General features: G+C 36.6%; 1 pseudogene; it reads left to right on the top strand.

The window, feature by feature from the left end:
* The first annotated feature begins 8,060 nt into the window (after positions 1-8,060).
* Positions 8,061-11,839, top strand: LOC101397397 (E3 ubiquitin-protein ligase TRAF7 pseudogene; annotated as a pseudogene).
* Positions 11,840-13,010: the final 1,171 nt, after the last annotated feature.

The raw sequence follows: 13,010 nt of genomic DNA, 5'->3' as shown, positions 1-13,010 counted from the left end.
CTAAGTAGGGGGAGTAAAAGATGACTTTAGCAATTGCTTCTTAACTCAGTGATATGTATTACTGCCATCCATAACTGAGATCAATACTTCCTTTCAGAAAAAAAACGTCCTTGTTATTCACTTGAGGATCTGAGGACAAGTATTGTCCAATCTGCCATTCACCATTTCATCTTTGTCCTCCATAACTCATTCAAACCATACACATATTATTCTCTTTCTTTTAATGGCCATTCTTATTCCATTATTTACCTTCTTTTAAATCATAAGTAAAGAACATAAAGAAAAACTGTTATTAATTAATTTCTTTGAAGTGTTACAATGTTACATTGTACAGTGTGCAAATAATTAATAACACAATTGATTTCCAAAATCTCAGTTCTTAAGACTTATAAGGGTTCATATTTACAACCCAGCTTTCCCTGAAAGTAACCAGAAACTCTCCCAGGAGTTACTGATTTATTGAGCCTGAGTTGGAATCTGGGATCCATACTTTCTACTAGTGCCCTATAACTAAGTATGTTTGGGAAACACCGATTTAAATAACCTAACATGCCCTTCAAGTTTTCAAATCAAGATGTAAATAGATAGGACACAAGATTAGCTATTAATGCTTTACTGATTTCTTTCACTGAAGTAGTTGAAATTCTATTTACAACATGATCTGCATCTGGGTTATGATAAGTAGAACAGAGCTTTTAAGGAACGTTTACATATGAGCACTATATCATCATCAAAGGTTGCATATTAAAAAAACCTCTTAATATAGCATTCAAAGGGTTGGCATTAGTTACACTCTGATATAAAGTGAGAGCCTCAGTCTTAGATGTTATGCAACAGAAAATTTGGCAAATTATTTAAAGGCTGAGTTAAAGCTACTAATAAAGTAATTTATAATAAATAAAATACACAGAGAAATATTCAATGCTGGGTGGAATATTCCTGATTAGTGTTTTGCCTCTAGAGAATCTTCAAAACCATGCTAAACAATCCATTTAGATAAGCTTTCCACTTTTGATCTAAAAATGTAGTTCCTATCAAGTTTAAGAAATAGGGGAAAAATAGATAATATGTTGTCCATATACACTAGATAGGGAGAGTTAGTAGAAAACAGCACACTGGACTGAACACATGCTGTGAGATCGTGTCCAAGAGGCTGACTTATGGAAAAGATTATGTTAGTGCCCATCTTCAAACTACACTCAGCTGCAATCATTCTCTACACCAGAGGACCATCCCTCCCTCCTAGTTTTCGTACTTTCTTTACTTCCTACACTATCTTTTGCTAGTAAGGATTGAAAGTGAGAAATCTAATTATGTCTGTAACCTCCTCAAAATCTTCAAAGGCTATATATGTCTGACACAATAAAAATTAAACTCCTTTTCACTGAATGCTTGTGGCATGGCCTCTCCATATGTTAAAATCCTTCTCAGCTCTTTCCTAACTCAAACTTTATGTTCAAGTAACTCTAACCTACTTGTAGTTCCCAGACATGCCAGCCTTTCATACCCTTATGCCTGTATAAATACTGTCTGGGATGCTTTTTCTTGTTTGTCCTCAAGGCATATGTTTGGTCATCAATCAAGTCTCATCTCTATTTTAATTTCTAAATTTTCTATCATGCAAAGCTCATACATAAACATTACCAACTATATTAAATTTAATTTTGCAAGTAATGTTATCAGTATTTACTTGTATTTGTTCTAAAAACAGATGTAAATGCCTCATGATTCTTCATTAAAACAATGTGATAATTGGTGATTAAGGTCTTGGATTCATCATAGAATGCTGTAGCTAGACATGACCTCAGATTCATTTTAACACAGCTTCCTCCTATCATACACAATGAGGATGACTACATTGCCCGGGGTTGCTTTGGGAGCAAATCTTAGAGCTGAACTCTTCAAGAAGTTCAGATGTCTTGATTCAGTTTTCCTCTAAGATCATTGCCATTTCAAAAATGTCAGGAAAACAGAATGATTAAATCTTAATTCAAAATCATCTGTGAGAAACCTCAGCTTAACCTTCTGATCTACAATAGAAAAAAGTTAAAATATTCTGCTCTTATCCATGTTTTATCTGACTTTAATGAAAAACTACTAAATGTTAAAAAAAAAAAATCCTGTTCTAATATAAGACTTGTTTGTATCTATTTAAAAAATTCCTGGTGGTCCCAACTGTCCAAAAAAATAAAGCCCTCAAATTCAAATGGAGAATGTAAGTCAGTAAGAAATGTATGTAGAATCTAATGTCACAATTGGATGCACTGTATAATTACCAGCGTGGCCAACAGACTTGTAAAAATGTACAAAAAGCAATGTCTAAATTGATATGGCTGAGGGTCTACCAATTATTTCATACCCTGCCAGGAATGAGGTTGAAAAGTCTCTAGAGTTCAAGATGTCAAACAAAACCTTTCACCCCAAGACGAGTATTTCTGCTTATACATTATTAATAAATTTGAAATTCTTTTATATCTCATTTGTTAATAAAATCTGCAATGTATCACATCCTTATTGGAAGATCTCTTTAAACAACATAATCTGACTCTGATCATCAAGTTCTAATGATATCTTAAGATGTTATGTTTATATTACCTTTTATTAAATCTGTTTCTGTGGATTTGGTTAGCATAACCTCTGAGATCTCTGTTCTTTCCTCTTTGTTAGATAAGATATTTATATATATATTTCAGGGGAGGTTCCTTGTGAACAACTGTGGAGGATCATATATTTTACCTTATTTCATTGTTTAGTTATTACCTCATGGTCTGAAGAGATTCTAAAGAAGCTTAATATTATATGAAACATGGGAGAACATTCCCCATAAGTATCTTATTTTATAGATGCTGGAAGAAATCAAGAGACTCCCTAGTCAGAGGTATAGGATTTATTGCTTACAGCACAGCAGCACCATTAGCTCCATGGTTGCACTGGTTTCCCTTGTCCCCCAACTCCAGTAGAGTGATACAAAACAGTCCTGGTGGATGCTGTACATGCAGAGGTTTTGCACCACAGGTAAGGAAATCCTAAATTTAGAGAACTCCAGTCATATCAGGAAGCTGCTAACAAACTTGCCTAAACTTTGTCCCAGATGAAGATATTATGTTTATTATCTTGGACAGTAAACAAATCAGCACTCTGTCCTGGAGGGAGCCAGTAACATTTTCTTTCAAAGTTGTTCACTATAAAAATTTCTTTGAAAAGATAGTCTAGAACTAATAACCTTCCAAAACAGAAAGCACCAGAGCCAGAAGAGTTCATTGGTGAGTTATACCATTTAAGGAAGGTATTATACCAATTCTCTACAATTCCTCCAGAGGATAGAAGAAGAGAGAATACTTCCTATCTCATTCTGCGAGACCAGCATTACCCTAATACCAAAACCAGACAAAGACATTACAAGAAAAGAAAACTACAGACCAATATCTCTCATGAACATAGATGCAAAAATTCTCAATAAAATATTAGCAAATAGAATCTAACAGTGAATAAAAAGAATTATACACCACAACCAAGTTGGATTTATCTCAGGTGTGAAAGGCTACTTCAATATTTGAATATAAATTAATGTAATCCATCACATCAATAGGCTAAAAAAGGAAAAATCACATGATCATATCAACAGATGCAGAAAAAGCATTTGACAAAATCCAATACTCTTTCACGATAAAAAAACTCTCAGTAAACTAGAAATAGAGGGAAATTTCCTCAGCTTGATAATGAATATCTACAAAAAGCCTACAGCTAATATCATATTGAATAGTGATAAACTCAAAGCTTTCTCACTAATATCAGGTACAAGGCAAGAAAATCTCCTCTCACCACTTCTTTTCAACATCATACTTGAAGTTCTAGCTAATGGAACAAGACAAGACAAGAAAAGAAAAGATATATGTATAGCGAAGGAACACATAACACTGTCTTTGCTCACAAATAACATGATCATCTATACAAAAAATCCAAAAATATTAACAAATAAACTCCTGGAAATAATAAACAATTATAGTGAGGTTAAAGAATACATGGTTAATAAGGGCCAGCCCTGGTGGCCTAGTGGTTAAATTTTGTGTGCTCCGCTTCAGCAGCCCAGGTTGGGTACCTGGGCACAGACCTACACCACTCATCTATGGCCATGCTGTGGCAGTGGCCCACATATTAAAAAAAAAGAGCAATATCGGCAACAGATGTTAGCTCAGGGTGAATCTTCCTCAGCCAAAAAAGAAAAAAAAAGAAGAATACAAGGTTAATAAATAAAAGTCAGTTGCTTTCCTATACACCAGTAATGAACAAGAGGAATTTGAAATTAAAAACATAATCCCATTTATATTAGTATCCAAAAAATTAAAACTTAAGTATAAATCTAACAAAATATGTACAAGATCTATCTATAGGAGGAAGACTACAAAATTCTGATGAATGAAATCAAAGTAATAAGTAAATGGAGAGATATTCCATATCACGAATAAGAACACTCAATAAAGATGTCAGTTCTTCCTGACTTGATTGATAGATTCAATGCAACTCAAATCAAAATGCCAGCAAGTTATTTGTGGATAGCAACAAACTGTTTCTAAAGTTTAGATGGAGAGGCAAAAGGCAAAGAATAGCTCACACAATACTCAAGGTGAAGAATAAAGTTGGAGGACTGATACTACCCAACCTCAAGACTTACTATAAGGCCAAAATCATCAAGAAAGTGTGTGTTGGCAAAAGAACAGATTTTTAAAAGAATAGATGAATAGATCAATGGACTAGATCAATGGAAAGCCCAGAAATAGACCCACACAAAGATAGTCAACTAATCTTTGACAAAAGAACAAAGGAGCAAAGAAATACAGTTGAGCAAAGATAGCCTCTTCAAAAAATAGTGCTGGAACAATAGGACATTCACATGCAAAAAAAATTATCTAGGCACAGACTTCTATCCTTCACAAAAATTATCAAAATGGAACACAGACCTAACATAAAATGCAAAACTATAAAACTCCTAAGAGAGAACAGAGGCAAAAACCTAGATATCTTGGGTATGGCAATGACTTTTTTAGATACAACACCAAAGGCAAGATCAATGAAAGAAATAATTGATAAGCTAGACTTCATTAAAATTAATAACTTCTGCTTTGTGAAAGACAATGTCAAGAGAATAAGAAGACAAGCCAGAGACTGGGAAAAAATATTTGAAAAGACACATGGGATAGAGACTGTTATCCAAAATATAAACAAAACAATCCTTAAAATTCCACAATGAGAAAACAAATAACCCAACTAAGAAATAAGCCAAGGACACTTACAGATACCTCACCAAAGAAGATATACAGATGGCAAGTAAGCATATGAAAAGATGCTTCACATCATGTGTCATCAAAGAAATGAAAATGAAAACAACGAAATACCACTATACATCTATTAAAATGACCAAAATCCAGAACACTGACAGCATCAAATGCTGACATGGATGTGGAGCAACAGGAACTCTTATTCATTGCTGGTTTAATTCCAAAATGGTACAACCACTTTGGAAGATAGTTTGGCAGTTTCTTACAAAACTAAACATACTCTTACTATGTGATCCTGCAATCATGTGCCTTGGTATCTACCCAAAGGATTTGAAAATTTATGTCCACACAAATCTTCCACATGGATATTTATAGCAGCTTTCTCATAACTGTGAAAACTTGGAAAAAAACAAGATGTTCTTCAGTAAGTGAACAGATAAATAAACTGTGGTACCTCCAGACGATGGAATATTATTCAGCACTAAAAAGAAATGAGCTATTGACCCCTGAAAAGACATGGAGAAACCTTAAATGAATATTAGTAAGTGAAAGAAGCCAATCTGAAAAGGCTTCATATTGTATGATTCCAGTGGGGATGTTGATAAATGGGGAAGGCTGTTTGGGGGTAGGGAGTATATGGGAAATCTCTGTATCTTCCTCTCAATTCTGCTGTGAACTTAAAACCATTCTAAAAATACAAAGCCTTAATAATAATAAAGATAGTCCAGAACAAAAGTGGATTAAAGCCATGCATAAACCTGAGAGACCTATGAGAAATGTTCTCCCAAGTTTTCCATAATCTTAAACTTCTTCAGGACTGCTTCAGACCATTAAGTAATAACTAAACAAAACTGTGCAAACATTGACTTCTCAAAACACCCGATTTTGGCTGTAATCTCATTGCACACAGTGGTAGCTGGATTGTTGTTTCCAGGTTCAGTTTCCTTAGAAGCAGACACTAAACGAAGGAGTATTGTGCAAATGATGTGATGGAATTCTGTCAGTAACACCTATAAGGGTGTGAGGCAAACAGGATTAAGTGGAAACAAAGCTAGATAAAGATTTTATTTCACCTGATCTCTAGCCTCAGCCTGACCCAACAGGGAGCATGAATGGCAGTACTTCCCTCTGACCTTGAGGGAAGGTGGCTAGCTTTCCGTATCCTTATGACTGTCAGTCTTTGTCTTTATGCATGCCCAGGGGCAGAGCACAACTGTGAGCTATTTCTGGTTGGTTTAGATGACTCAATTTAGCCAAGACCACTTCTCCTGACAAGGTTTGATGTTGACTTACTGTCAGCCAACACCCACAGAACTGAGAGATGCACTCCAGCCCAGTTAAGGAGATGTGTGCAGGATACCAACAGTGTTCACTATATAATATAATGGCCTTACATAACATAATTAGGCTTCAAATAAAGTAATCATATGTTGCCTTAGAAATTTATTACATAAGTATTAGCCTTAGCAAACACATAGGTGTCAAACTCGCCCATAAACACACACATGTCTACATACCCACATAAACATGTATATATAGTTCTACTATAACAGATACGGAATATGAAACAAACATATATTTAATTGATATAAATTTGGTTCTATATTTTATAATTTGTGAAGCATTTGGAATTAGAAGGGTGACTGATTGATCTTTACTATTTGCCTTGAGATTCTAGAGCTACAGGCTGATTTTTGTCTCACACATTCCCTGCAGCATATTCTGGCAATGAAAACAATTCAGATACATTAGCACTGAACTCAAGGTTGTGATAATTATTATTCAAAAGAATCTCGTAGCATATAAATATTTAAATTTCATACTAGGTATTTCAGTTGTGTGGCTTTTAGCAGTCTCTTTAAATTGGTGCTCATATTCTTCTTTGATTTTTCTTTCATTTCAAAAACAAAATAGCTAATAATAGTAATCATAAAAGAATTCTGCTTTTTGAGCTTTCTTTAAGGGTCCAGCACCCTACCAGGTACTGGTGAGTCTTTATAAAGAAAATAGAAATAGAAATTAAGGAATAATAACTGACTCTGTATTTGAAGTACAACAATTTTCTTTCAGTAAAAGTTATTTTCCCTTTTAAGAACTTAAGCAATGCTTTGCCAAAATTAAAGTACTCTTTTATATTTTCATATACTAAGACACCTGTTGACACATAAATTCAAAATGTCAATACACAACTGCTTTAAATATGTTGTTTGTGGGGAACAGGTCTTTGGTGATGTGCAGGATGCTGTAGATCACAAGATGCAAAATATTCCATGGTCGAAAATTTAATAGATGCTCAGCAGGCAAACTCCTTAAAGAGTGATGAAGGTCACTGAAAATGCCCTTCACTATGCTGAAGTTTTCAGACTTCCTTTTTATTGAATGATTTTGTTTTAGTGTGTGGAGATTTTAATTTGGGATGCGAATTTGAATTACTAAATGAGAAAACTGTATGTGTTATGACCTTAATGAGATATGTTTGAGAAATTCATCACTGTCCACCCACTGGCCCAATAGAATCTGACACATTTCCTCATGCTACTGTGGTTTGACTTCATTAAGTCCAGTGATCGACATCAAATGTTGTTACCTTCTCCAGAGAAATAATACTTTACTCTTTACAAGTGTGATTTTATGCAATTTTCATAATAATCCCTTAAGAAAGGTTATTGTCATCTCTTGTACTAAAAAAAAGAAAGGCATTCTTTAAGAGGAATATATATTACAAAAAAGAAGAAAGAAGAATTACTATTCCAGTCCTATGATTTGCATAAGAGCATAGGGACTATGGGCTGTTATGAAGATGAATCTTTCAAGCCAGGTAGGTAACGGTAGGTCACCTCTTTCACCACTTTGAAAGCAATTGTGTACCGCATGATTGCTACTTCAAGAGGTCTAAAAACCATGCAAAAGTAGGGTAAAGGTATAAGAAGAAACATAGATTCTACTTCAAGTACTAGAAGCTGTAAAGCACAGTAAAGTATAAAGAAAAGAGGGAAAAAGAATTCTAAAGTAGAATGCCAATAAGCATTTATCTATAGAGTTACAAACACACACATATTAATATTATAGTAATGACCTAGAGATATTGTAAAATGTTTAGGTGCCACTTGAATCATCAAGCAAATATAATAGAATGGTTAAATATTTTTAATATTGGGCCTTTATGGCATTTCGTTTTGATGAAAACTGATGATTCAGGAAGTTGCAACGTATATAACAGAAGATGTATTTGACAGGAAGTCTACATATTTGGCTTTTATTTGCAAATTTCTCATCACGTTTCTGGATGTCTGTTTCTTCATCTATTAAACAAAGAGGCTGGATCAAATTATCTGTAAGTTCTTTTTTGGATGAATATATTATGATTCTATATATAAAAACACTGTTAACCAAAATATTTATTTAAACAAATATATTGAAATACCTTACAAGGATAAGGTCAGTATATTTAAATGTAAATTTTCATTAATATTTTAAAATATATTTTATATTTAGAAAATCTGAATAATGAGTTACTTGCAAAATAAAAGATTTTTAGTGGACATGGAAAAATAAGATTACGTTATTTTTAATTATATTTACTGCAAGAGTTAATGGCTTTTTAAAGTTATATGTGGCTATCTAAATAAAAAGTAAAACTTTTGTTCACAGTTTTAGATTTTCAACATCTTTTACCTACTATTTACCACGTACTGTAGCTGTTTAAAAGAGTGACTGAGCAAGTTTGTATAACTTTTTCTTCACAATATGAGTGTGTACCAAAAGATTGTAAGTAATTTTAAATTCTTGTAAATATGAAGTTAGTAATTTTGGTGTGTGTGTATATTTTATATATATATATATACAGCAGACTTTGAGTTCCTTTAATAGCTGTTTCAAAATGAAAGGCAACATTTATTAATCACTTCTTGATCTTAATTCCTTAGATTAATTCTTTTTTTCTTTTTCTTGGTGAGGAAGATTGGCCCTGAGCTATCTGTTGCTAATCTTCCTCTTTTTGCTTGAGGAAGATTGTTGCTGAGCTAATATCTGTGCCACTCTTCCTCTATTTTATATGTGGGACACTGCCACAGCATGGCTTGATGAGTGGTGTGTAGGTCCATGCCCAGGATCCAGGCCCGTGAACCCTGGGCCACCAATGTAGAGCACACGAACCTAACCACTACACCATCAGGCCGGCCCCTTCCTTAGCTTAATTCTTGTAAGTAGTAGTCTAGTGTTATTGGATGGGGATATAGACCAAAAAACAAATCTTAAAATGACCAAATATTAGCTATATAATATAATTATTGGCTATATAATAATATAAATAATATAATATAATATAAATATTAGCTATATGTTATTTACACAGAAAAGCACAGTAATTTATGAATATAAGCAACTGATTCACTCTTCGTGGAATCACTCTGATTGGAAGGGTACACACAAGCAATTGACCACTTCCCTTTTTTATTCCTGAAACCACTAACCTCCTTGTCTCTGAACTCAGGTCCTACTTTCTGACATCAGTTACTGCCACCAACTATCAACATAATCGATGTTCAAATTTCTCAACGTAACCATCAGATTTCAAACTGTATAATCCCTATGATCACAAAATTTCCTTACATTTATTAATCAAATATATTTCAATGTGTTGCCAATGAAAATAGCATATACTAATGCTCTTTAATGAAAAGTGCATACTTCTTTTTATTAGGTAGTTTTGGCTTGTCAAGACAGTTCCCAATGTCCCCCCCTTCACCTGGAAAGGTGCTACTATCTACAAGGACAGATCTACACCAATTGTGATTATATTACATGACCTTGATTCACGCTGACATAGTGAATCAGAATGGAATGGACGTATGCCCACTGCTGCAGCCGTGAGTTTCAGAATGGGAATTTGGAATGAGAACTGAGAGCAAGCAAACTCTATCTCTGCTTGTATCTTTTATGGTAAAGACAAAAACCTCAGTTACCTAGGGGTTCTTTTAGTTGACCATATGCACCAAAAAGCGTGTATGATGGGATACGTGATAGAGACTGTGATTTTACATTTTCTAGATTGAAATTATTTTGAACGTTTCAAATAATTTCTTTGCTATAGAATAGTGCTTGGAACTCAAAAAATTACTGGCTTTTTTGGTTAGACCAGCGTAGAGTGGGGCAGTGACCTTCAAAACTCAATCTACTTCAGTAACTTAGAAAAATAATTGGAATGAAAATGTACACTTTGTGTTTTCCATCACATTTCAAATAACAAGCTCTTATGCATCAAAGAACAAAGATTGTTGGTTAAACCATTACTATCTCCAAGATGTCCTTCTCTGTACTCCGCTACCAACACCCTCACCCTTATATGCTATCACAGCCAAGAAAGAAGAGGCTACCTGGATACAATGAATTTAAAGCTTTTCATTATAGTTATGTGACTGTATTACTGGAGTTGCTCTACGAATCTGAGGGCACAATGTGACTTTAGTCCTAAGTCTATTGGAACAAAGAGAAGAAACAATTAGTTCACGCTCATAAATTGAACAATTCTAGCAACAGAATCAAATAGCAAGAGACAATTTTTTGGAATATATCTATAACAGGTAATTATCAAAGGAAACTGGGAATCTAACAGGATATAAGAATATGGAGGAAGCCACCAGTTAGAAGACTCAATATCTTTGGAAGTAGACTTAGGCCCTTTCTCGGCCAGCGGCAGAGGAAGCGCGATGAAGGTGTAGGGTGGCGCTGCCCGAGGACCCTGGAGGCCTCTGCAGAGAGTGAGCTCAGGCAGGAGCGCCTGCTACAACCACTTCTCCTGGGGTGGGGGTGGGGACTACCAACCTTCCCACCCTAGACGTTGCCACCCCACCGGAATGGAGAAGACCTTCAGGGCCACCTTTTTGGCCGTTACCACCATAAGGAAACCTGACGGGAACAGCCAGTATACACAGCACCCTCGCCTACACTCCGTGGAATGAAGACAGCATGCCCGGCAACAGCACCCCCTGCAGACCAGACCCCGCCACCTCAGTCCACTCCCTGCACTCTGAGTCCGGCATGTCCCTGCGCTCCGCATTCTCGCTGCCCACGATGGAAGAGGAGCCAGAGCCACTGGTGTTCGCCCAGCAGCCCTCGGGGAAGCTCTGCTGCCAGCTCTGCTGCAGTGTGTTCAAGGACCCCGCGATCACCACGTGTGGGCACACGTTCTAAGATGCACCTTGAAGTCAGAGAAGGGTCCCGTGGGCAACGCCAATCTCATAATGGTGCTGAACAACATGGTGGTGGCTGAGGAGTTGGGGGAACTCTTCATCCCCTGCAAGCACAACTGTCAGAGAAGGCTGGGGCAGGAAGCCCATCTTCTTGGAGGTGGACTCCTGCAGGTGACCCTTCACCATCAAGCTCAGCACCTGGAAGGACCATGAGGGTGGTTGTGATTACAGGACATGTATGAGATCCACCTGGAGATGTGCCACTTCCGGGGACTGAAGGATTTCCTGCAGATGAGGGACTACTGCTTCCACAAGATGCACCCTGTGCTGCCACAGAAGGACCAGGAGATGGCTGGATATCTGGACCCTTGACTGCATCCATGTCCTGCAGATATCTGGCAGCAGTGTCTACTCTATCTCTATGACAAATAACTTCATTGTCTGTGGCACCTATGAGAACCTTATCCACGTGTGGGATATTGAGTCCAAGGAGCACCTTGGGACCTTGACTGGCCGCATGGGCACTGTGTATGCCCTGGTGGCCATCTCTACGCCAAACCAAACTAAAGTCTTCAGCATTTGCTACTACTAGTCCCTCAGGGTCTAGAGTAGGGACAACATGATCTGCATGCAGACCCTGCTGCATCATCAGGGCAGTGTGTCTGTGCTGGCAGTGCCCCAGGGACCAGCTCTTCTAGGGACTGTGGACAGTACTATGAAGGTTTGAATCTGCTAACAGAGAATCCAGGCTGGGTCTTGGCTTCCTCTGGGCCTGCCCTAGGCGTGTGCAAGCCTGGCTTGCCATCCAGGTGGTCTCAGGGTCTCTGCTGCCCTGTGGGGATAGTCAGGCAGGCTCAGCTGCCAGGCAGTGCCCTCCCTGTCCTACGCTCAGCAAGCCGCCCTCTGCTTGGCCCTGTCCTCATTGTGCTCCCAGGACAATGCCCAGCCCCCTCTCTCTGGGTGCCCAGCCCACCCTCCATCCCCACCCTAGATGAACTGCAGGACACTTTACTCATCTTTTCTGCTATTTTTAGGCTATATATACATTCAATTACTTCCTGATTGAAATAAAAGCTACACAGAATGTGAAAAAAGAAAAAAAGAAGTAAACTTAATCTGAACAAAATATTTAGAGCTGACTTTAGTTTGACAAAGGGTTTATCAAGGTCGATCACACCACAAATTACTGTTTATAATATCTCAAGCTGTTTGCCTGGGCACGGAGCAAAAATAAATACAGTGAAATAGATCAGTTGCTGATTTATAGGTGAGATAATTTTAGTCTAGAAATTTAAATTAATTTCTTAGTCTTTAATATAACAAAGATTATATATAAACACACCATGAAATTATGGTCACTTTTACAAACTTTGGTCCTGAAATGTGTTATGTATGTGGTGCATTGATATATTCTTCAATCATATTCTCTGCCTAGTATCTTCCAGTAAAAGCATGTTGCAAATCTAAGGTATAGGAGAAAATATACATTTGTTAGGTAGAGATTGATCTCTACCTAATATAGAGATGAAGACTTTATTTAAAA

Source organism: Ceratotherium simum, chromosome 10 (assembly GCF_057802395.1).
Source record: "Ceratotherium simum simum isolate JZ-2026a chromosome 10, ASM5780239v1, whole genome shotgun sequence".
NCBI lineage: Eukaryota > Metazoa > Chordata > Mammalia > Perissodactyla > Rhinocerotidae > Ceratotherium > Ceratotherium simum.
This window is presented reverse-complemented; position numbering and strand designations above follow the sequence as displayed.